At 44.6% G+C, this 26,777-nt stretch overlaps 1 protein-coding gene across 8 annotated transcripts in view; it reads right to left on the bottom strand.

Moving 5' to 3' along the window:
- LOC143362553 (cytotoxic granule associated RNA binding protein TIA1) overlaps positions 1–26,777 on the bottom strand; it is a 582,269-nt gene that overhangs the window by 91,829 nt on the left and 463,663 nt on the right. The gene's annotated exons all lie outside the window — the stretch shown is intronic.

The raw sequence follows: 26,777 nt of genomic DNA, 5'->3' as shown, positions 1-26,777 counted from the left end.
TTTTATTCGTATTGAATATTAGTTGTCAGTATTCTTCGATCGTTTCGAAGTTCGTAAGTTTGAAAGTTGTCGTTTGTAGGCTGCGAAACGTTATAAGCGCATTAACGTAACGCCCGCAGTCGATGTTTGACTGTTAAGAAATAGTAATAGGAGAATAAGCTGTGTGCTATAAGACCTATTTTCTTATAATCACACCTCCTTCATGGAATAAATATTTGAAAAGTTAAATGAGAAACTAAATACTCCAGAAAGAAAGCTTCTTGTCATACATGTTTCATTCAAGCTTTTCTCAAAAAGTATTGATTTCCAATCTTGTGCAAAATTTAATTGAACATCTAGAATTATTAAAGCTCAAATTCTTCGTTATCGAAGTTTCGATTCTGTTTGTCAGTATTTTGTGCAGATATTCCAACAATTTTCAAAATTTGAAAATTATGTAAAGCGCAGTATTGACAATTAAAAATTTTATTCTTTGCACAAAATGAAACACCACGAGTATCGAGTTACTTTCGAACGACGCGCTGTTTTAATTATCATTTGCAATTTCGTATTTAAAATAATGTTTGCTCTTGTCAGATGGTTTGTTCCGGAAAGTTAGCACGGCTGTATGGGACGTTGGTTAAACTGTAAAACAACAACTAGCACAGAACTTTTTTTCCATACGGTGTATCGTGTTGCCGCGTTATACACGTAGAACAATACACCTGGAAGAAGAGCCCGATCCCGCGAAGTTACGTAAATTCCATTAAGCCATTTAACTTTTTCCCTAGTAGTTTTTCATCTGCGTTCGTAGAAGAGATACGGTACGTCCTAGTTGTGTCGCTCGGCCCGCGGAACTAGTCAGAAGAGTCGCTTTAATAATGATTCACCAAGGTTCATGTTCGCGGGCACGCGTGAGAGCAGTAAGCTGAGACTATGGCAGGAACTTTGATAATACAAACAGTAAATAGTAATGATTATATATAAAAACAGACAAATCGATAATATACGATCATAACACATTGACAATTCGAGTTCCGTTCCTGTCTAAAGATAATACCAAAAAACGAAGAACATAGAAAATCGCGAGAAGTCCTAATTTTAGGAGCAGCTTCCGTCGGTCCCAGTGCCATAACGTTTCCCCGGACCCGATTGAAACCGGGGTCGTTTTAATTTCGTCCATCAAACGGTATCCTTACGGTGCGCGGGCGATATTTAAAAAAAAAAGGGGCGGGCGCCGTGTCGGGGATTGCGTTCGTTAGTTTAATTAGGAAGCTGCGACTGGGCTGAAACTGAAATTCCAAACTAAGAGAAACAGTTCCCAACCAGCTGATACCAGAATTGTGGCGTTTGCTCGGTTCGACGAAGGCGACTGCGGAGAGGGTGGGTGGCGGCACGAGGGGCTTGGGGGATGTTCGGATGGGGGGAACCTTATTTGAAAAACAAAATCGCGAAGTCGACTGAACGGCGGATGAGGAAAAAAGCCAGCTTGCTCGCGTATCAGAAGCGTTAAAATAATAAAACGCCAGAAGGAACAGACGTTCCCATCGGCAGTATCCATGAAAGTTGTTCGAACTTTTCCATGTACTCGAGAGCCATCCTCCACCGGGCTACCCTCTGCTCTTCCCGTCCTCTTCAGCTACACCTCCATCCTGGAAGAAACTCCGTGAAAGAGGACGCCGGTAGGAAACACGTCAGCCCAGTTCCCCCCGCGAACGTTTCTCTGTGTATATGCGCGCGCGCGTGTTTGTGTGTGTGTGTGTCGTTTGTGCACGTGTTCTCTCCCCTCCGTGTACGCGTAGTTGCATGAGTGTGTGTGACTTTTAAACCACTCACCGTACAAGTTGACTTTTATTTGAACGAAGTATCAACAGGTATTGACCCGGGTTCTTCCTCCTGCAGCATATATCGTGCAACTCGAACCTTCTTGTCGTGTTCCCGATACCATCGTCTCGTCCTACCGACCGTCTAACCAAATCGGATACCGGCTATTTTCCACGATCAAAAGTCAAAAGCCGTCCGCCGACCAACCCACTGCACCTCGGACACGTTACCAACCAGTTCTGTTCACGGTGCGTCCGGTTACGATGCCGGACGCGAACTCAATTTCGGATCTTTACGGTTTGTCGATCCGAATCGATCCTTTGTCGCACTATTTTTCCTCGAACGTGGCCGACATTAGTCTCAATTCCAACTGAACAGTTCAAGTTGATATTTTTTTTTCAAGTTCAAATAGTTTACCTTGAACAATATTAATATGTTACTACAGTTTGAGAATAAATGCAAGAACTGTTTCTCCAGTTGGACTAGAAAAGTCAGAGTGCTACTACTTGTAATAGTACTAATAAGTAGTATGGGTCAATATATACGGCGCAGGAATTACTAAATCGAAATATTGTTTGGGGTATTCTCTCACTAAGAAAGTTATTTTGTTACCTTCAACAATATTAGTATATTGCCTGATGCCAATATTAACTAAAAATTGTGAGTCCATGGTATTTTTATATTCGCTTTTGTTCCCCAACGATGTCCTCCACTTTCAGAATAAACGCAAGAACTGTTTCTCTAGTTGGACTAGAAAAGTCAGAGTGCTACTACTTGAGGAACCTAATAAGTAGTATGGGTCAATATATACGGTGCAGGAATTACTAAATCGAAATATTGTTTGGGGTATTCTCTCACTAAGAAAGTTATTTTGTTACCTTGAACAATATTAGTATATTGCCTGATGTCAATATTAACTAAAAATTGATGGTCCATGGGCTTTTGTTCCCCATCGATGTCCTCCCACTTTGAGAATAAACGCAAGAACTGTTTCACCAGTTAGACTAGAAAAGTTACAGTGTTATTGACTTGAGGAACCTAATAAGTAGTATGGGTCAATATATACGGTGCAGGAATTACCAAATCGAAGTTATTTGGGGTATTCTCTCGCTAAGAAAGTTATTTTGTTACCTTGAACAGTATTAGTATATTGCCTGATGTCAATATTAACTAAAAATTGTGAGTCCATGGTATTTTTATATTCGCTTTTGTTCCCCATCGATGTCCTCCACTTTGAGAGTAAACGCAAAAACTGTTTCACCAGTTGGACTAGAAAAGCCAGAGTGCTACTACTTGAGGAACCTAATAAGTAGTATAGGTCAATATATATAGTGTAGGAATTACCAAATCGAAAAGTTATTTGGGGTATTCTCTCACTCAGAAAATTATTTTATTACCTTGAACAATATTAATATATACCTGATGTCAATATTCACTAAAAATTGTAAGTCCATGGTATTTTTATATTCGCTTTTGTTCCCCATCGATGTCCTCCACTTTGAGAGTAAACGCAAAAACTGTTTCACCAGTTGGACTAGAAAAGCCAGAGTGCTACTACTTGAGGAACCTAATAAGTAGTATAGGTCAATATATACAGTGTAGGAATTACCAAATCGAAAAGTTATTTGGGGTATTCTCTCACTCAGAAAATTATTTTGTTACCTTGAACAATATTAATATATACCTGATGTCAATATTCACTAAAAATTGTAAGTCCATGGTATTTTTATATTCGCTTTTGTTCCCCACCAATGTCTTCCACTTTGAGAGTAAACACAGGAACTGTTTCAGCAGTTAGACTAGAAAAGTCAGAGTGCTACTACTTGAGGAACCTAATAAGTAGTATGGGTCAATATATACATCGCACGAATCACTAAATCGAAAAATTATTTAGAATATTACTAAGAATATTATTTTGTTACGAATTACTAAATCGAAGAATTATTTAGAGTATTCTCTCGCTGAGAATGCTATTTTGTAACTGATTAATGTCACAAATTGAAAACAATTGAAATATCAATGAACAGTGCATGTATCATTTTAAATGTGATCTGTGAACTATTTTCCTCCAAAGAAAGTGACTGTGTTTTCGATTAGTATGTCCTACGGGACGCACCAACGCAGCAATGGACACAATTAGGGGATTGCGAGGACAGTTTAGAGTATTTTGCCGCGGCGGTAGTGGCCGCGCTTCTAGCTGTCGGTATCTGAACGGAAAGCAAAGTTGATCGCCAGATTCGGAAATTCGACAGAAAGGCGTTTAAATCCGTGATAGATATTCCAATCGGATGAGCGGATGGTTCGAGCGTAGGCAATGATGGGGGTACGATTGGAGGTGAAAACCAGGGGTAATCCTAGGGATTATTCTCTCTGATCCCTGACCAAATATGTGTTCAACGGGCGTCCGCTAACCACTATCACTACCTATCACCGTCTCACTTTCGATGCCTACCTCTCTGATTACCATTTTGTACCTTCCTATTATATGACGTCAAAATGACTTTGACTGACCTATATGCGGAATCTGTGGCGCAAATATTATCCCACGGTGAGTCAATGTTAGCCCATAGGTAAATCTGGTATTCTTGCGATATCTGCAATTTTTGGTTATGTGAATAACTGAATATATTCTGACATGATTTTTGTAAAGCTTTCTGAAAAATTCAAATCTTGTTTGACTGGTGTTTACGAGCTGAATAGAATTTCAGTGGGATTAAGTGTGATAATTGGGCTTCTAGGAAGTGCCAGGGTATATAAGTACTTCAGCCTTCGGGTAGAGCGGCAAATTTGAAAATTGCCTGAACTCTTGGACCAAAGTTAGTATCTGATTTGTTCAAAGGGTAGGGGGCGGTTGGGGCGCAGGGAGGCTCGGCGGAGGTCGAACCGGAAGTAACATTATTTTTCGACGGCGGCCACCCCCCGGCGGAACAATTCGCGTTCATAAGTCGGGGGGCCGGCGGAAAAGGGAGACGCGAAAGGGAAAGGGAACCGGGGTAGCGTTATTGGTGAGCGCGTTAAGTACTCTGCATACGAGGCACGCGGGAGTAGTGAATGGCGAAGTAGAGAAAGGAGTGAATGGCGAGGGGGCGAGGCGAGGGAACAAACAGAGCGCGCACCGTCGCGTAAATCTGGACGAAGGGTGCCGCGGCCGTGCTTGTACGCGGGCTGTCCGTGGCCAAACAATGTCTGTCCGAAACAGCCGCGATTTCTCTTATCGCGCATTCAAACGGTAAATAATGGCGCAACTTCTCCTTGGTCAACACCGACAACTCGGCCAGCCGCCGCCTCTCTCGGCCGACCGGTACGCGCGCGGACCCACCACTATTGCAGATTCCGTGAACACAGTGAGCACAGAATTTCATGACCGTTCGGCTTCTCTTTCCCCGGCACCGATCGCCGCGCGGCTTTTCGCATCGGCACACGTCCACACGTAGCTTGCCGCGTACCGATTTTGCTCGATTGGAAAATATTATGCCAATATCCGGCGCATGCTCTCGTTCCGCGACCCCTTCGCCTGGACGCGTACAGTTCCAAAAAGGGAGAGACCGAATTCGCAACGGGAGAATATTTTAACCCTAGTTTGGCAAACCATATATTTTTTTGTTGGAATTCAACGATACCATAGCGTCTTAGGTATAAGGATTTAGGCGTAAGTCATAAAGTCGAGACCGTAGTCTCTTAGTCAGTCTGGTAGAAGCAGCTAGCCCGTGCAGGTCGCAACTATGTGACACTTGTATCATACTATTTACATAAGGATCAAACACAGGATACGCGGAAACATTGTGCCGTTATTTAGAGAAACACCTTTACAATACTAATAAAGTATGTACGGTATAAAGTGTAGTTTGTTGAATAACGTACAATTAAAAGAACATTTCCAACATTTTTCGAAAGCGCGGAAGAAACGCCGGTGATTTGATCGTGCGCCGACTGCAACTCCGCACATTTCTACAAACCGGCACTGGCGATACAGAATGATGCATAGAAATTCTAAATCTCGAAAGTATCGTGCCAGTCACGTTCCGTCTATAAATCCGCCGCATGTCGCTGTTCTTAACACTTTAAATCATGACTTACTATACCGTCGCGATTGAATGTTTGTCTGAAAGCATTACGTCGCTGTGTTCGATCCGGTTTTCTAAAATATCGAGGCTACGTTTCTTCTTCCGGGGCGACAAACATCTCGGGGCTGCAAACGAGGCACGAACAATAAAAACAACCAGAAAAAAGGAATATTAATATTTTACTGGCGGGAATCGGACGATTACAGGCGATTCAAGCGAAAGCAACAAGTCAGCGGGGAAACGAAGAATCCAGCAGGTCTTCCAGTCGAGTCATAACATTAGGTTCGGAAGGTCCGGCAACCATACTTCGCGCCGTCCATCGTCGCAGCGAGTGGCTAGAGAGGCGCAGGAAGGTGGAAGGTCGTAATCCACTCTGTCGAATATCTTAGGTATGGTCGTCGGGAGCAGTGCATTCGAGCTGTCTATTACTCGGGTCTCTCGGCAGGAGACATTAGGACATTATTGGTACAATATCAGCGGGCATTAATACCGGCAGCCGCGCTTCGCACTATCGCGTTGCACGCTAAGATAATTACAGGGTGAAATATCGTCCGGCAAGGGAACCGTCCCCTGTTACGATCACGTTGGGACTAAATTTCGAACCCCTCCGTGCCTGTTCGCGGGGCAGAGGAGGGGGTCTCTTCCTCTCGATCATCGAAATTTATCTCGTTGCCGCCGTTATCTGTTCGGTTCGTCTTCCTCGTGGTATCCCGGCCGGATCGATCCCTGGCCGGCGCGGCGGCCTCTCTGTCGCGTGCACGCGTCTTCTTCCCGTATTCTTCGCTCGTTCACACGATTCTTCTTGCGCTCCCGCCGCGCCGGCTGGCGCCTCCCTCACGAACCTGGATTTCGGTGGAGTTTTCCCGGTCTGACGATTTCAATTTGTCGACCGGAAGGAAGAAGAGCGGAACTCATTCGAACCGCGGGGAGAGCCACCGAGGAGGGTGAAGGGGGTGAGGCTAGTTTTAGCCGCGCGTCCTCCGACCACCGCTTGGGTGTCTCCTCTCCTCACCGCCCGTTTCCTCCCGTGCTCCCTTTATTTTTTCCTCTTTGTTCGTGTGCCCCTCTGTCGTCTCCCTTCTCCGTTGCTCCTCTGCCCGGCATCGTTGCACGCTCTTGTCCGCGAGGACCCTGAAGAACCGGTCGCTCGAGAGAGCTCGTCGCGTCGAGGAAGGCGCGAGACCGAAGAGCCCGCCAGGGAATTTCGTCAGGTTGTTTCGACATCGTCCAAATAGTTAACCGGGACGGTGGTGTGAGACGGCTTGCACGCCGTCGTTGCAACCGGGGATGCAACGGAGCCTCGCGATGCGATGGATGGTAGAACGACGCGATACGCGGGGAGGAAGCCCAAGGAAAGCGGCGCTGATTCGCACTTGAACCGATCACGGTTCTACACAGCCTGGCAACCGGGCGGCGAAGGTTCGTCAAGTTTCGCAACTTTGCTCTCGCCAGAGCTGATAACTCCGACGGGGCTGGCCGAACTCTCTTAGCTGTAGGGATACAGGCATTAGCGGCGGCCAATAAGCGACTCTTACGCTCGGTCACACGTCACTAACCATGAATTCCAGTCCAACACTTCCGAATACTACGGGCACCTCGCGCTGCCACTGTTGACACCCCTATTATTACACGGACAACGGCTACGGCCACTGCAACCGGCCCGAGAACATCGATAAACCGAACCACTCTTTTTCAGTGTCAAAAAATAATTTCACGTGCAATCAAACGTCTCTATTAACCCGAGCTATTCAACTTGAACAGGACTGCATCATTTAACGACGCAGTCAAACGTCGCCAGGGGCCGGCAGTATTTTTGAAGAATTAATTGAAAATTAAAAATAGGCAATCATTTCCTAAAATCGAAGACGTGGCGACGAAATACGAAGCCAATAGCAATATCCACACTTGTTTACATTCATAAATTATCACGCAAAGAGTGCGGTTCTGGCCAACAACCTTCGACGGTAGCATCACACACATGTTATGTGAGCGGTCGTTAAAGTGTTAATATTTGTTACTAGATGGAGGAGTTTCGGAGACTTCAAGGTCGCTTCCACGTTCTTCAACTAAACCCTCCATTTTTGTATGCATTAGTCAACGAAAAAAGGTAGTGACCTATAAATCTTGAAAATGATTCTAATTTGTCAATGGTTAGTAAAAGTCTGTCCAAAACCGTGCAAAAAGTGCAAGAATGTTGGAAAAATAGTTCGGCAAGGGGGCGCGGTTAGGAAGAAATGGATTTCAGCAATTACTCTATTATTGTACAATCAATTGTCGGCAATTAGAGACGGACACGGCCGCGGAAAATAACAGGGGGGTTCGGGATGAACGGGAGTTGCAATTAGGTTCGCCGTTCGAACCGGTATCAGTGATAATTATACTTCCGCAATGTTTCAATAGGCCGCTTCCTAATTCCGTCGGAATACTTCGTGCGAGCTGCTCGTTAAACGTTCGTGTCTTTCGGGCAGGGCGAAACTCGTTTCCTTGTCCGGATTGTTGGGGGGGGGGGGGGTCAATAATGAAAGGGGTGAATTTCTTTTCGGACGGATGCAAGCGCGGAAAAGGTTGGGAACCCGGTAACCGGTGAGTTAGGGAAGTGCTTACCTTTTATACCAGGAAGACACGTTTTCAAAACGCCTCGGATAAGGTTTCGCGGCCGGGGCTATAAATATGCGAGACCCGTAACCGGTGAACAATTTTCGGGAAGGAACCAGCTATTCGAAGGTGAAAACGTTGGCAAACGGCGGGTGCATAAATAATAGATTTTTAATCCGAGTCCGCAAGGAAAAATGGACCGGCCAGGAGAACAGACTTTCAATTCATCCTCCTTTATATGAGACCTCCGGAGAGATCGAGCTCGGTGGGAAAAGAGGAATCCGCTGGCTCCTCTTTCGCTAGGACCTACCGAAGATTAAGATTTCAGTTATTCTTCGCCGCTCCCCTCCCCTCCCCCGCACCCTCCGCGCGCTCGCCAAATCGTAATGGCACCGCTGCCGATTGAATTTTGTTGCGAAAGAGAATTGATTAGGACAATCTCGTCGGGCTGCGGTCGAACGCTGCCGTACAATGCTATTTAACATTTTCAGTAAGACGTCAGTCGTGATCACCGATTCACTCACGATGATTTCCGTAAACGAAATGGAAAGCGGCGATGCTATGAAATAGGTTGAAACAATAAAATCAAACGACGCGGCCCCGCTTTGTTTCCGAGTAAATTGAGTTTCGATCGGTTACTTCCTTACTCGAGTTACCAAATAGGATTTGGTTAACGTGTCTGTTAACGATTGACTATTTCTTGCAGCAACCTCTGCCAAACATTCTGCCAATGTTGCAACGCAAATCTGAACCTCGCCGTTTAAATCGTTTCAAACAATGCTGGACTTCGACCTAAATTCGTGTTTCATTTTCTATCCCAAATGTTTCAATTTTAGGCAATTCTGAAAGCGATTCAGTCAGTTATATGAATAACTAATTTACGTAATTCTGCAAGCAAAAAGAATCTATGAGAAATCTCACGGAGACTCTTGATTCAGAGACTCTTTTGCAGAATAGAATATACATAGAATCCTTAGTGGTAAATTTTTGGTATTTTATTGTTTCCTGAACACTTTTGTCAGCTGTTATAAATACACTAGTAGAACAACCACGAAATTAATCTTCCCGCGAAAGATGTAATCGCGAGTCCTGAGAGGCTAAGCCATGGTTTCACATAGTCGTTCGTATGTTTCTCACGAACCCTCGATTTCGAAATGGTACGATGCGAGTCGTTATTCTACACGGGGAGAGGCTGTCGAACGAATACAAAAAAAAAAAAAGAAAAAAATGAAAAAAGGAAAGAATTCATGACAAATTTGCCAGAAACCAACAGTTAACGTGCCCGTGATTTACGTTCCGTTATTTTTCTCGGAAAATCGATTCGTACACTTAAGATTGTACCGGGAGCAAGAATATTCTTTCGTGAGAAATGGCGCGGCCTTGGTAAAATGGGAAAGGAAACGATTGACTTATCAAAAATCAATGTCGACTGCTCTGGAAGGAACGTTGGCAAATGGAGCGTCCTACTGGAATGGGTTATAAGTTAAGTGGCATGGAGTGCGGTTTCATGCAGAACGTTTTCCCGTATATACATATATATATATATGTAGGTGGTCGCACGTATATAAGGTAATTTTTGATATACGATCGTGCGCCGATTTATATTATTGCCATCGATCATGGGGACCCCCCGCTTCAAAGATTCTCTGGAACGTTGCATTTCGGTCAGGTTTCACCGAAAATTATTTCCGTTCTCGTTCCTCGCATTGACGCAGGATTTTATGCATTTGTCAGCAAACGAGTAGGTGAAATTTAAGACAGCGGGACAGTTAACCCTTTGCACTCGAAGCTATTTTACCTCCAAAACGAAACATTTCTTCCGACCCAGAATATTTCCCTTCCATACATTTGTTTTCATGTTATCCATACGAAAATGATGCAATTTACTCGCACAATACTGAAGTGTTTGGTAATTTATTGAATACAAATACATTCAATAATGCAAAACATATTTTGAATAATGATACAGCAATTTAAAAAATTTTTTTTTACTGTCACCATTCGAGTGCTAAGGGTTAAGAAAACTTAAGAATTTAAGAATACGAAAAATTTTAAAATAGATACATTTTTCAGAGACGTTTTTATATTCTGCTTTCAAGCACGACAATACTCAGAGCATGAAATCCAATTAGCTTTAACAAGACAATGTGCAACTCACTTGCACAAAGTCTTCAAAACCAATCGTCAAATAGTTAGCTAGACAAACTTCTGGGGCAGTCCAACGTTTTCGAAAATCGCACGACGGTCAATTGGAACGTGTGATTCGCGAAATCCCGTAACACTAAATATTGCAGAAGCTGTAAAAACTGGTTACAGACGAGAAGTTCGCGATCGGATTGCGCACGTTTCGCGAGTCCGCAGTCTCGCAGGTTCGGCGAATAATTTTTAGCCGAGATTCGGGGCGAGCGAGGCCGGAAAACGCGCTCGGTAGTGGATTCGCGAGAGTAATTTTCGAAAATGAAACCGCGTTACCCATCGCCGGATTGATTCGCGGGAAAAAGCCGCTCTCCATCAAACGGCGCTGTCGTTGAAACCCATGAAACGCGCGATGGTTGTCGAAACACGGGCACCGGGGGACGGACTAGAACAGAAACGGACTACAACGGAATAGAAGAGACGAAACGAGAGCGAAATGAAAGGGTTGCGGGGGGTGCGGGGTGTGCACGCAGGACATCCGTTAACCCGGGGCTGGCTAAACCTTACGCGTATCCTCGGCAAAACGGTTCGAAGAGGCATAAATTCAATCGAAATGGTTCAATCAACAATCACGTAGAGTGGCGTTTGCCGGGATCCTTCGGTAGCAAAGCGTTCGAGTGTTTCGTGTATTCGAAGCGCGAAACAGAACCGTGGCCAATCTGCCGGCGGCGGTGTGGCGGCGGCGGCCCGAGAGAGAAGGGTAGGGACGGGTAAAATCGTTCCACGTTTCGGGAACCGGTATTGGTTTCAGGTATGTGGGTGTAGATCAGCGACGGCCGAACCGTACGATCGACGGAACATAGATATAACTATGCCTGTACAAACTCTCTGTTCTGGAAAGAGCAGGCAAGGGGTGCCGTGCCGGCCTTGCAATCGAGAGCCTGTGTCCTGCGCTATGGCTGTTCCGTTCTGTTCTGTTCTGTTCCCTCGTTGCTGTTCCGTTCCGTTCCGTTCCGTTCCGTTCTGTTCTCCCGTGATGGGCTGTGTGTACGTGGGATGGTTAGTCGTGCGTGTGTGACTGAATGGCAGAGAAGCTGAGAGACAAGAGGGAGGCCGGGGGAACCGTGAAATACACGGCTCAATACTTCGCCGGTGCACGCTTTGTCGCGGTCAACCCCAAACTCACCCGCAATTCTAATTGTTACATGGGTATCGGACGCCTCCGCCTGCATGTCGGTACCCCGTGGCGAGAAAGAACGATTCGCGGGGATAACCGAAACCGGTCCACGATCGGTATCGTCGATGCTCACCTCGTTAACCGTTAACTGCGGCCGGACTATAAATCCCGGCGTCCCCCGATTTCTTCGTTATTCCACGGCCGCCGACGCGACGGAATGAAAACGTTCGTCGCGTAATGATTTAACGCGAACCGGCGCGAAACGATCACACGATTCGCGGTCGGATTGCCCGGTTGGATCGGTCATGGTTCGGTATGATACTCTCTCCTGGTTTATTGCGCGATCGCTTCTCCGGATCGCAATCCGTTGACTAACAGAATTTCCGTAGAGTTTGGATTTCAGGGAAGATTGCTGAATTTATAGAGCCCGTACCTGAATATATACAGGATAGCACCACCGAGAAGGTGTTATAGTGATTCTACGTGAAAATAGAAGTCGAAAATGTAGAGTAAAAATTTTTGACGCTCCGTTTTCGAGAAAATCCGTCAAATTCTAGAGATTACGGCGTCAGTAGAAAAGGTGGGTCGTGATCAGACGATTCCTATTCAATGGCACGCGTGTTCGATGAATATATGAAATTAAGTATGATAAAACTCGAACTGTGAAGGGGGTTGTTCGAGAATAGTCGAATCTAATTTTGAAAATTTCCCTTGTGCTCGAACGACCGCTCAATCAGCTCCCCAATGGCTTGAATGGGGTTTCTCGTGACGCTTGACTTGATGCATTGTGTTTTGATCGTATTGGCCTCCATTAACAAACGATTTATGCCAAGCAACCATTCGTGTCCCCGGTAACGTCTCATCCGTAAATTATTCGCGTGGTTTATGCAAGATTTCAATTTGCACCTTGTTAAGACTTAGTTTAAAACGTGGTAACAATCACGTTATGCGAAGGAGGTGGCCAGGAAGAAAATCAGTCTCGTGTATTAGTAACCTAAACGTTCGACTAGGAGTATTATTATTCTACCACAGCTACTGCAGTAGCGACCATTTTACATTTATTTTGAAGTAACACAAATTATTGTACGCATATTTAGACCGTCAGGCGAAATGAAATGTGTTTGAATTTGAAAAGAAATTAAATATTAAGAATTGCAGGAGTTAAATTGTGAATCGTTAGTTTTCGAAATTAGCCCGCCCTCTGTGGTCAGGGAGTGCATATCAGAAAAGAGTTGCTGTCCCTCGCTTCAGTTTATTGATTTTTGTAATTCACTGCAATGAAGTTGGCACAGCTTCTGTTTGCAATATAGGTCTACTATGAATGCAGTAGAATGGTCCGGGAGCATTCAGAATTACAAATGTCTTAACACAATGCAGATATTTGTATCACTGGCGCATGAATGTTACCGGAGGCGTTAAAGGGTTCAAGTATCGCTATCAACTAAACGCTGTTAAGAATCGAACACGTTGAAGTTTTCTAGAAAATCTCATTTCACTTCATTTCATTTCATTTGATATTCGTCCGTTATGTGCATTTACGTACTGGCAATTGTAAAAAATAAATGCATTTCACTCGAAGCACGTCCTCCGAGCAACAAATTAAATTCTGATATAATTAAGCTTTCCGGTTATATATTTTTTTCAGCTTTTTCTCTTTTGTTATTTTTATACGTACCTCGACGTCGAAAAGATTTATTCTTTAGAAAATTATTACCAAATCCGGGGCATTATTTATACGTGCAAAACTGTATCTATAATCCTCGGAGATTGAAAAGATGCAGCTGCGAAGACAGAACTTAAAATGCTCATTAGTTTCATTTAAAAATCTGCGAAAAATGGTTCAAGAAGCAGGTTTCCTACAAAAATAATTTTGAAACGTTCGCGACACGTCTTACGTGTTACATGATTTTTTCAAGTGCGTTTTTATCGATCTTTGTGAGTTTTGAGCACGCTCTATTTATTTTCACGCGACCTTTCACACGTTTCTCCGCCGTGTGGCGTGACGTGTAAACCTTTGGAATTGGAATTTTTGTGAATCCGAAGCACGATTAGCGCATCGGATCAGCATTGTGCTAATTAATCCCGAGACTCGACGAAATTAGTCGGTACATGTGAGCTGGCGTGAAAACAAGGAGTTGATTTCGCCGGCGATCGTAGAAATGCAGACTAATTTCGCAGATCTAGGACATATCCATTCAGAAATGCCGTATGTGCTACATACCGGGCTCGCGTCTTGTTGATGAACCGCCATTTCCCACGAAAGCACATTGCAGATTCAGGCAGCAATATACGTCCAATAAGTCTGATAAGTTAGGTTTCGATGCTTTGGTTGCCGCAATAACGAGTTGCGTCGGACGTTGCGTCCGACAATGGGATCCCGTGTTGAATCGGTAAAGAGGGAAGGGAAATTGGACCCATGCTAGATGAACTCGTTATCGAAATGTTGTTCGACGTACCACGATTTCGCTGCGGATCTAAATCCTTTGTATTAATACAGTCGATGCTAACAATGGATCTTTGCGTCGAACACACAACGTTGGTCGGAAGCAAAATTCTGCTATGGCTAGAAACAAATAATCGGCACACTTCGATACTCGGATGTGCACATTACTACACACAATCGATCCATGATTACTGATTTTCATCGGGAAATTTCGTTCCTCTTGATTTACCGACCTTATTAGCTTTCGTACTGATAAACACATAATATTCGTATCAACGTTGACAATAGGATATGTTTCTGGAATTATTTCACATTTATACGCGAAATAATGGGGCGAGATCGTTTTAAACATTCTCCTACGGTTCTGTACAGTTTTTTAAATTATTGTACGTTATTCCGGCCTGATTTCTTCGACGCGTCTAAGAGATTGCATTATAGTGTGCAGGCGGCGGTATAGTTGTTGCTATGCGGTCCGCTGCTCGTGACTCGAGAGTGACGGATGACAGCGCGAACGACGTTGTCAGTCTACAATACGTCAGTCACTATTGACGATCGGTAAAGCGGGTGGACTACACGCATTGTGTAAAAATCGATTATTAATCGAATTTTCGGAACCTCGGGCTCTCATTTAGCCGAGAATTTATTGTTCGCTGATTTCCCTGTGTTTTAAAAGCCTAGATTAATTTAGGAAGTTTTTGTATTTGTTTTTGTCTACCTCTAAACGTTCATGACATTTTTCCGGAATTTACAAAAAGTCACAACAGTTCAAAATGGATAGAGAGAGAGAGAGAGACAAAAAATTGAAGTGTGCAGGTTTATTAGATTTTTCGGGGAAAAGGGGGCAAAAATTGTTCTGAAAATGCACTTCGGAACCAGTACACATTCTTGAAGAGTTATTCAGACGGTCCTCTCGCATAAATGAAAGCGAGGATCGTTATGAAAAAATAATGGAGGAGCCTCCTCCTTCCTATTAAGCACTTGGCAGCGATATGTCTTTAATAACCTATTTTCCACGCCTGCACAACGCGATTTTCTCCCCTGGGAAAATGGATACAGTTCTCGGATGAACATGGAGGAAAGTTCTAGCAAGTTGTTCTTTAATCTGGAAGAGAATACGGTGAATGAAATAAAGAAAATAATTAATCAAGATCAGCGAATCGTATATCTATTTCTACGATTAAAAAACCGACTTCCAATTTCTGAAGTTCATTCCTGCTACTGCTACTTGCAGCAGATAAATTTTTCAACAATTTCTTGGAATACGAACAGAGCCCTGTAGACGTTTTTTAAAATAACGGAAAGTTCTAGCGACGACTTAGAGTGATCATTCGAATGCGAAGGGTTAACCACTCGTGACCATTTCTTTTTCGCCGTGAAAATCGAATTCGCCAATTTGCCGTTTTGTTTCCGAGGTGGCAGGCATTCGCAGATTAAAATGGGTCACCTGTTTACACCTGAAATAACTTGAAACGTATCCATCAATGTGCCCGAAGAAAACCAATACTCGTAAAAATAGCGAAAGGGTTGTGGCGGTCCGTGAGGTGACTCATTCATCTGATCCATCGAACAATTAACCGTAAGTATTAAATTAGCGAGACGCGCAGCTCGTATTTTCGCCGTTGCACCCCTCTCGCCAATATATTTTCTACCGTTGTACCCGAATGAACGATAATTGGCCGCTGGTTGCATATTTTTCTAAATTGCCGGCGTCGCTGGAATACCGTGGCGCTTTAACAAATCAATGGATCTTCTATTTATAAAAATATGTTGCCCGAGGCCATGTATCAGTGCCGCTATCTGCACGGCATGTTTAATTTCTACGAGAGCATGATAAATTAATCTCCCACTCTTTCCTCTTTTTCCTAGCCACCCTTTCCACGGTGCGTTTAATCCATGCATGAGACTTACTTTCAACGCGCGTAGGGATGAATATATGTCACCCTTTCTTAGCTCGGTTAACTACGACTTAACCGAGGACTAGCTCGTCGGCTCTCCGCTTTATCTATTTTTGCATGCGTACAGCCTTCGCCAAAAGCCGTCGCCGCGCGGAACGCGAATCATTCGAAAATAATTCTCGCAGGAACTTTGAAATTCTATTCTATTTTCACTGCCGTTTGTTTCGCTAGTTACGAGACCATCGGGCGAGTTAATTTTGCGAAAATAGCATTTTCAGTTTTTTTTGTTCACTGCCATAGAGATTTTGTCCCATTCGGATAAAGGTAGAAACAACACCGGACCCTGCTAAATATTTTTCCATTCCGAGCTTCAGAACATCAAAAACTCGCAGTTTAATAAACACTCTTTATTTATTTTCGATATTCCGTTCAAACTGCACAGCATAAACACACATAAAAATATTTTTTACAAATTCTCTCGCGTTGATGGTCACAGAGTGCACCCCTTTCCGGCAAATTCTACGAAAAACAGTTTTCTAAAATGTTCACCGGGAGGCTTCAAAAACATTGCTCGTACCATTACAAAGATTAATTAGGTTCGTAGAATATGAATATGCACTTTGTCGCAAAGAGATGCGGGGACGTTCGAAGTATTTTCGCGTAAATTCGAGCCAGTGGAGTTCCACGAAATTGCATCGGCGTCGGCGCCTCGCGTGTTTCTTACGGGAAATTATTTTTAATGAGAAGAATTAATGAGAAAGTTGTGATCGTACGTTTCATAGACACGTTCCGCGAAGCTTTCCGCCTCATTATCGTCGATTTGCCGTCGCGCGCGACACTGTTTCTCCCGTTCCCTTAGAATAAAATAGTAAAGTATGTTTCTATTAGTTTCTTTTTTTCCCAGTTGACTCGGGGTGCGCGTAATTTCGTAGAAACCGGCTCGGAAATTTTCGTTTTAATTACTGTTGTTCGTTTCTCATTTTATAGGATTTCCGCGTTAATACCGTTTCGCTCGCTTTCTTTCGCCTTGCCGTTTCAGACAATCGCGCGTTAACACCGCCGGCGACTTTATTATAAGTTGTATCCGGTGGAAATTTATTTGTCTTACCCGTTACATTTTTGTGGACCCGCGCCGCCAGACCGAGCCACGAGTCGGCGCGAACTGCATTATTTATGCGACCGGCGAAAACTTAGTATTCGACATTATGTTCGCGGAACGATCTAACAGCCACAGTCACGGAACTCTCGTTCCATCTGTCGCTGTGTTGCTTTCCTTGCCTCGTTCAATTCTGAATTTATTATGCCTGGCGCACGGGGTGTCTCGTTCTCATTTAACCACCCAATTATCGACTAGACTGCACGTTTCCAATTGTATTTCGAGCTCGCTTCGTTTCAAACTGACGCCCTGCATCAGGTTTGTTTACGTGAAGTCACCTTCAAAAGTCTCAAGGTGACCTTCGTCTTCCTTTTCAGAGGAAACTGCATGTTTTCATTTAGCTAGGCTTGTAGTCCTCTCCCTGGTGAATTTATCGACCCAAATATATTGGTGCTTCAAGGCCGTTCAAAGTGATTCAAGGTCACCTACTGCTTGTCTGATTTCATTCGTAAAGCGGCAGGCTAATCGCAAGTCGTATAAGCTAATTACTATGTTTTTTCAAAGAAATGTAGGTATATTTCTGTCTGTGCGTGGCCAGCCGATTCTACTTCGTGAATTTCAGAATCAACTTTCCCGAAAACGAAGTCTCCCTGGAAAAACTTTTACTCGACATTTTCGAGTTGTTTTTTCTATACACTTTGTTGCGTGCGCAATGTTTATTTCAGCATGAAAGTGTCAACTTCGCAGCGGGAATGTTTTTTCGACCGACTGTACGTATTTGCGCGTCGCTACTAGGACGACATCGAAACGACATGGAGATGCATATAAGCTATTGCGAATGCATATGTACGGGTAGCATGTACTCGGAGGAATGCGTTTACTGATGTAGGTACCGTACGTTAAACTCCACCGAGGCAGAGATAATCTTATAATTCCTTCAGCATTTCCAATAAGATCGCATATGAATAGCAAGTTCTATATATCACACACGTCGGTTAACACTGTCGGAGTTCATGTGGCGTTTCGGTCTGCATCGAAGCAACGAAATAATTTCATTATTCCGCCGAGCGTGTGTGCGTGCACAATATCCAACATCACTCGTCGAGACCGCTCTGTTGTTTCTGACGCTTGCATTTTATTTCCTGCGTCGTTCGATCCCTCGATAAATTCTTACAAAATCATGCGAAGCGTGCGCAATCCTCATTGCATGCGGAAATGTTCCTCTTGAAATTCCACGTGTCCCTTTTTCAAATAAAATTTCACGTTTTTATCCGTAAAATATCTATGAATTTTGGTATTATCATTACCATTGTACAGAGGGAGAAATTAGTCACACAATAGAAGTGCGATACTTCTTGAGTTTCATTCGAACGGTTCCACGTATGATAATTCATGTAAATTAACCGTGCACCTCTCTTTTAATTCACGCGGAGCAGAAAGTACGTTGCACTTCATCAGTTTTATCTGAACAAATTTATGTAATTTATGTAAATTGCCTGTCCACCTTTCTTCCCATTCGTGCAGAGTGGAAAGTATGTTACGTTTCTTCAGTTTTATCTGAACAAATTTATGCAATTCATGTACATTGCCTGTGCATCTTTCTTTCAATGTGGAAAGTATGTTCCCCATAAATACCAAAATCAGAGATCATACTTTCTCCGTAAAACTATGCGGTAACAATTTAAGTATCTATTCTTTAACCCCCGAGTGAAACGACCGGAAACAAAAAAAAAAAAGAAAAAGAAAACTTAAAAAACCACGGTCCCATTGAATCTCTTTCTATCGCCTTGCGATCTCGCATAATTTGCGACTAGATTCTGCCAGCCGACCATAATCGGCGTTGCACCGCCGGACAAGCAATAATCCAAGCGAACAAGACTCATCCGTCGTCCCGCAGTCCCTCCTTTCGTTTTCACCGAACGATCGCGAAATATTAATGAACCGCGAAGAATCCCAGGACGCAATAAAACCCGATGCACTTTCAATCCGGGAACAATGGAGCCGCGCGAGCATCGCGAAAGGAAGCCGCATGGTCGTTAAACGCGAAAAGATGCATCCTCCTGATGAATCACGAGGGCGAGCACGGCCGCGTCGCTATCTATATGATTGATGCAGTGGCGCGCGTATAATACGAGGAACGTTTACGATCCGAAATTCCGAGGAAGACTTCGCCGAAATTTCGGTGTGCAAGGCTGCACGACCACCACCGCCACTACCACCACCATCCAGAACGCTGCGTCCCACATCCATATTCATGCTGACCGTGGCTGGTGGCTGGTATGCAAATAACAGTATAGATTGAAGCGTACCGCTGGATGACTGCGCCGGCAAGAGTTCGGCTGAAAAGAACACGGGCCCGGAAACGACACTGCTCAGGGTGGCGGAATTTTTCGAAATCTCCAAATATTTCTTCCTTAAATCCGCAACCCTCTCATTCTCATTAACCTTCTTCTCTTCTCGTACCTCGGCGATGGGACATTACATATATCTGATAAAACACGTGACGGACGTATAAATTAAAGGGTGTAAGGGTGGTTAAGGGGGTGAAAGGACTCTTCATCCGATTTTGGCCGGAAATGGCTATATCTCACCAAGGAGGAGCCCTTCTGCCAAGTATCAGCCCTATACCTCGCCCGTGAGGGTAGGTACGGGGAAAAAACGAAAAACCAGTTTTTGCCCCATTTTCCCCCATTTACTCGCATCAAAAAATTCTGAAAAATTCTGACGCATTTGTCATATCGGACCACACAATCGAGAATTTTTTCCGATTTTTCAGTTGCAAACTCTCGTTGTAAAAATGCAAAATTTGGTGGAAGTAGAATCAGTCGGCCATGGCCAGACATGAAGTCTCACACGAAAAACATTGTTCTTTCTTTTCGACGTATTTTTTTCGAGTGGATTGGCTTCCTTGCTGCTTGTACTACCAGACGCTGTGCATTCTTCGGTGTTCGAGCACGCGGAGGACGCAAAGGGCGTGGAAGCAGACGCTCGTCCGTCTTTTCTCGACGGGGGTGTCTAAGATCCCGGGTCGTCATTAGAAGGGTAAAGCGGGCGGAAGGGTCGAGGTTGATATAAACTCATATTTTGGTCACTCCGGCGAGCTTTAATAAAGAAAGCTCTCTTCCCTCGACGCAGGCGGTCCGATGAGAGTCGGTGTACCGTGAATCGTGCCCGCCTATATCTATATAGACGCCGGTACCTGTCTACGGGATTCGCATTATACATCCCTTTGGTATATGCGCGCGCGCGCGCGGATACAGAGGCACATACGCGGTCGCGACACATAAAAGCATAACGGCGGGATAAGAAAGAACCTGGAAAAGAGGATACCGGGGGTCGACGTAACGCCAAGGTGCGAGAACGGGAGGTTAAAAGTTGTCGAGAAGGGTTACGCGATATTAGAACAAAATTGATCAAGTTTTGATTGATGTCGAGATTACTTTTGAAAAAGTTGTTCCCGTTTAAACCCTTTGCTGTACGATTCTCTTTACGACCGCAATCATTACAACTTTTTTTACTCTCGAAAGAGAAAAGAAAACTTATTGTATGGTAAATATTCGCCGCGAAAGCATGGAATCTTATTTTACGGCCAAAATAAAGCCGCAATTAGGCTTTGCAAACGGGTCTGTACGCAAAATAAAAACTTTCCATGTGAATCGTAACAAGCAGAAATGACTAATATCTTCACAGCTTTACCCTTATTCTAGGGATAACGATATCAAAATAAATAACACCAAAAGGGAACCTAAAAATCTTCTTTTCAAATATAATCTCACAGAACATGATTGGATTATGTTCCCGAGGGTTGTTTGTTGGTTCGCGACCAAAATTCCCGGTGGACAAAAGTGAAGTAAATTCAATTAAATTCCTCGGCAAAAATGGAGTCGCGGTCTGAGCCATTCACGCCACTCTCTGTCCGATTTTCTTTAACCGTACAATTTCGTAACTATTCCAAGAGAAAACAGCAATGGAGGAAGCGTCGACATACTTTCGACCATAGATCCGCCGATAATCACAACAGGGCAGGGATGTGCAGGGGCAGCCGGAAAGAGGCCAAGTCGATTTTCAATTGGCAACTTTTTTCATTAGAGTATCAAAACCGAAACGAAACGAAACGGAAACGAAACGGAAACGAGGCGAAACGAGACTGGACGAGACGGGTCACGTTCATCGCGGCCGGTGTATCCGGAAAAGAAGAAGCAGGATCAGCCGCCGCCTGGCTCTTACTGTTAGCGGACGTTAGCGACGGGGATGGCAGCGCGTTGGCCAGTCAGTCGCTCGGACAAAGAGAGCCCCGGGAAAGAGATGCGGAATGAGCGGACGAGTCAGAGATACGGATAAAGGCACCGACGGCGGATCGGCTATTCACGATTGAACGCAACACGTAAAACGATACAACCCCAGGAGCAACGGTCTTCTATGAAAGTGCCTTTCCCCGCTTTCGCCAATAACGCACACTGGCCCGTTTTCCACTGTATTCGAGGGACTGTGTGTGCTAGATCGAGCCGAAGCCGAACCCGAACACGAAGCCGGAGCCGAACACGAAGCCGAAGCCGAAGCCGAGGCCGAGGCCGAGGCTGAAACCGAGCAGAGCCGAGCCGTGGCAAAGGGACAGAGAGAAACCTGGGGTGACTGGGATCTGTGTGTACAACCACGCAGGAGACGAGATGGAAGGAGAAACGATGGTGGGAACACGAGCGAAAGCTCTTTGAATACAACCGTGATTCGCGTCGGTTCGTTGGTCAACCGAGGGTAGCTCGAGGGGCCGAGAAAGCTCGAAGCATCGCAGAGAGAAGGGATGGAATTGGTACGAATATTTAAATGCTGAGGGATTTGAAAAGATTTCTTGGACGTTATCCCCCCTCCCCTCCTCCTCGCTCCTCCTGGAAAACCGGCGTCCACCTATCGCCAGGAAGAATCTTGGAACGTAGAACGCTTGCAACCTCGGACCTCTAAAAAACCATCCAAAAGAAGGAGGTCGAGAATCTAGGAGAGACGGCGGAAGGCAAAGGACTACAGAGAAAGACAGAGAGAGAGAGAGAGAGAGAGGGGGAAAGAAATCGAGCAAAGGAGCACGGAGTTAGCCGAGGGTTCCAAGTGTGTGAGCCTCTGTGTGCACGGTGCTGAATAAGTCCGTGAACGCGAGTGTCTGCAGTCAATGTTGCGAAAGCCTGGCGAAGAAGACAGGATATTAAGGACTGACCCATTCGCGCGAACTGCTACGGTTTCCGTGGTTCCCTTTCGGGAATCCTCGCAAATTTCTCTGTCTTGCCGTTGCCTTTTGCGTTCGCGTTCCACTATGCTAATTATCGTCCGTTCGACTCACAAATCTCCGCGCTCTCTTCGAATAAAAAGACGTGCGTGGACATCGATTCGCCCTTCTGTTCGTCTGTTTGCGTCTTGAACGATTCGTTTTCATTTTTAAACAATTTGCGATCGATCTGAACGTCGAACGAAGTCTCCGTTGTTTGACGAAACAGTAGAATGTTCTTTCAAAATCGAATGTAGGGTGCTTTTCGTTTTCTTTTATTCTTGCTGTTCAGTTTTTTTCCCGAGAATGCTTTTATTTATGGCAATCGATCCGGCAAAGAAAAATAGTCACTCCTCGCGTGTTTATTCGTGACGATTTTGTCGGTAATGGAAAATATGGTGGAACAATTTCGGTCGACGTTCGACTGGAAAGTGCTAGGCGAATTAGTACTAGACGCAGTACCAACGTGAAACTATGGCGGACGTTTGGGATAAGCATTTTTGAAACAACGGAAAATCGATTAAAAATCAATAGTCTCTGGAGTGCCATTCGTTCAGTCAGTTGTTTAACTATAACGCTTTTATAATTCCCTAGAGCACCATGGAAATATGGTTTATTATCGGAAAGTGTTGCGGTACGCATGAACGCTCTAGATAATATGATGCTTCCCCCGGATCGATCGAAAATTTATGGTCATTTTTTAAGGCGCACAAGCTTTCTAATACAGCCGTTCCGTTGCGAACATCCGGTTCTGTTTCCTCGCAGGAATTTTCGTTGCGGACGTCGATATTTCGTGGGTTTTCTTGTGCCAGTCATTTAGGAGCGGAACAATACACTTCCGACTGTACAAATTTTATGCGCGTTGCGACCGAACTTCTCGAATAGGGTTGAATTCGACTTGTGTATTATACTTTGACGGAGTACACCGTATCGACCATAGAATAAGATAGAAAATTACGGGGACCTGCAGAAAATCTACCATCGTCATACGTTCGTTATTTAATCACCCGTGACGCGCAGGATAAATACGGAGATTCATTAGTACGTTCCACTGGGGTAATTAAATAAGTTCGCAAGTAACAGTATTAGGCGAGAGTACGTTCAGCACGGTAATTTACATGAGACTGGCAAAGTTGAACGCGGGACAATGCAGATAGAACAAGCAAACACCGCAAATTGGTTGGCGCGATTAGCCTGTGCAATTTTCCACAATTTTTCGAAAACTCGTAGAAACTCCCAGAATTACTTCCTAAAAATCTATATTATTTACATCGAACAAAATTCATTTCAGCGAATCTTCCAACAGCGACAGCAACTTCAGTCTCGAGTTACTAAATCGTCCCGAATAATTCGATCCAATAATTTATTTCTCTGGACTGTCGTTCAAAAAGAGATCTCGAAGCTTCTTTTCAATGCGGTATCGTCGCAAGGAATTGTCGAGGCGTTAACAATTTTCCGGTGGGCAAAATGTTAACGAAACTTGGTCGAACCTGTTTGTTCTCGTTCGAGCACACTATACCTAAACACGGCTGCGCAACAAACCCTCGAGAGCCATCAGGTTATTCCGCGTTATTAAGTGCATCAATTTTTCGCGGCTCCCGTAGATTTCAGAAATTCCGCCAAGTAATCGAGCGTAACGAGGATAGATCAATCGCGATCCACCCGGACAAAGAAGTGCCCGGGGCGGCGCACAATGCCGCAACAGGATCGTGGCAGATTGAACGATGTTATTCAAGGAATCGATCCCCTGATTACCAACCGGCCGTCCCGACAGATCGGTCTTGATACATCGAACAGAGAATTAACGCGGCCGCCGTTGACCCGATCCCGGGGACGATCGTTCAAACGTTAACGCCCCTCGCAAACACCGTAGCGCCCCGAAAACCGGTTGCACGCTAAATTTCCGAAAAATCACCCGCAATCGAACCGTTCTAATTTCTCGAAAAACCACCGTACCGACGACAATAAATCTGTCGGTTCGAAGCTCGAAGCTGCTGCCCTCGCAGCAGGCCATCGGTCATTTTCTTCCGAGAGTGTTTTTGCATGAATCTACCCGTGGATCCGAAGATTGAAGATTCCGCTTTCCAGCGACGCTCAAAATTTGACGTATGAATTCGGTGGCTGTTTCGTTCAGCTTCGGGACCGGATGCAATTTTTAACGCGTCTTCAACCACCTCGATCGATCTGCCCGCGCATCGAATTGCACGATCCCCAATCGAAATTAGTTAGCAGAAGCCCCTATCCGGCTCCGATGCCTTTGAAATTGCTCTGCCGTTTCACTAGCTGTATCTGCGTAACGGTTTCGAATTTCTCGCTGTGGAAACTTCGGAGATGCCGATATCTGTGCGCGCACGGGGATCGATCGGAAGAATCGATTTTTCCGAAAGTTGATAAATCAGGCCCCCCGGGGGGGGGGGCGCAACGACGCGACAGACACTCGCGTTTCTCGAGATCTAGGAAAGAGCCATGACAACGAGCGGAATGGTTTTCTAGGTCGTAGGATATCCGGCAAACTGAGCCGAATTGGAAGTAGCTTGAGGAACCGAGGAACCATTGGACTCGGTAGACTGAGGGGCAGAGAGCCAAGCAAGGAAAAGGGCGGACACATATCATTGTGCCGTCGAGTGGCTTGAATAATTTAGTCGGACAACAAGTGCCTGGACCCAGCGCCGACACGTTTCCACTTCGAAGGTAGTTCTCTCTCCCTGCTCACTGTCTCTCTCTCTCTCCCTCTCTCGTTTTCTCTCTCCGGAGACACGGGGTAAGTTGGCATGGTTGACGACCCGGCTACCAACCGGCTATCCCACCTTCTTATTTTTTTACTTTTCCCTTCGTTCTCTTTCGTCTGTGCCAGCGCGATTCTGTGGACCTAACGCAGCAGCGCCCTAGCATGTCAGAGATAACATGCCTGGGCAAGAGGACTCCACGAACAAGAGAACAAGTCGCAGAAGGGGCCTCAAGTAGAACCGGTATGGCGAAACGGAGGAGAGAGGGTTAAAGCGAGGGCGAAACATTTCAGAAGCTTCCTCGAGGAGCGAGGAATCCATGCGCCGCCGCTGCGAGTGCATACTTTCCGAACCTAATGAGCGGAGCACTTCCGCGTACAACCGCATACCGATTTTCAGGACCGATAACCGTTTCTGCTTCGGCCTCTTCCGCTCTGGTTTCGTCGATTTCATTACCTGTGTGCGAGGGCGTTGGGCTTTTTCAGTCTTCGACGTGCCGGCCGTGTCATCAGTCGACAATTCAGCTGGACAGCTCGAAGACAATTGCACAAACAGCGGAAAGATTGCGACTATTATAGTCGTGAGGCATTGTGGCCTAATGTTTCTAAATTTGATGATACAGTCGACTTAAGGTCTGGTATTTAAATTCGAATATTTTTATATCTATTATAAAACAGCTATTTCGATTTGTGTAGACGAGATTAAAAGCTTCGAAAGCATGATAAGCTCGAAAATATTTTGTCGTAAGAGGAAATATAGCGACGAGAAATATGCAAAGGCTTTTATAGTTTACGGCACGGTATAATATAAAAAAAAAACAGAACGCATTCAGCATCATTGACCCTGAAAAGTTCGCAGCTGCTCGGACCGGTACATGGGAAAGCTTTTTATAAATATGTAACATTTTAAAAAGAAGTGCTTTTCATCGAATGTAAAATTGAAGTATTAATGATACGTGTGAATTGCTATTTAGCTACAGCAGTATTATTTTCTTGTTAGCGTTAGAGATACCGAGCATCGAGAATAGTTGGTTGGCAGAATAAAAATGACAAAAATTGGTTCATCAAAATGTCCAAATATTTTCATCGCAACGTACGAATGAATACGATTAATCAATAGCTTCGATATTTGTGAAATCTGAAATACTATAGCTCTCCAATTACTTTTGGGGGGCACCTGGTCCGAAATAGTTTGCAACATTTCATAAAAATCACAGAGGTGCTTTGATTAAAATATTTTAATATTTCTGTCTTGATACGAGCACGAGTAGAAATCTGACATTTGATATTTACATTGTTAAAAATTACGCATTTGGCGATGGAATTTCGTACGATTCAGGATTTTCGAGGCGCCTGACCCAAAACAGAACGGCAAAATCACCTGAAAATTGCAAAGGGGCGGCTATTAAGTAAACGAATCCATTAAAAAATTTCAAACGAAATGCAATTTGATATTTCCTCTGTTAAATATATTTTCGGTGGAAGCAGCCGCGCAATTGTGAACTTTCGGGGGCACAAAATAATTGGCTTATAAAATTTGAAAATTACAGAGGCAGGATTATCAAACCTCCGACACTTGTAGACAAGACTGC

This window comes from Halictus rubicundus, chromosome 17 (genome assembly GCF_050948215.1).
Source record: "Halictus rubicundus isolate RS-2024b chromosome 17, iyHalRubi1_principal, whole genome shotgun sequence".
Taxonomy (NCBI): domain Eukaryota; kingdom Metazoa; phylum Arthropoda; class Insecta; order Hymenoptera; family Halictidae; genus Halictus; species Halictus rubicundus.
This window is presented reverse-complemented; position numbering and strand designations above follow the sequence as displayed.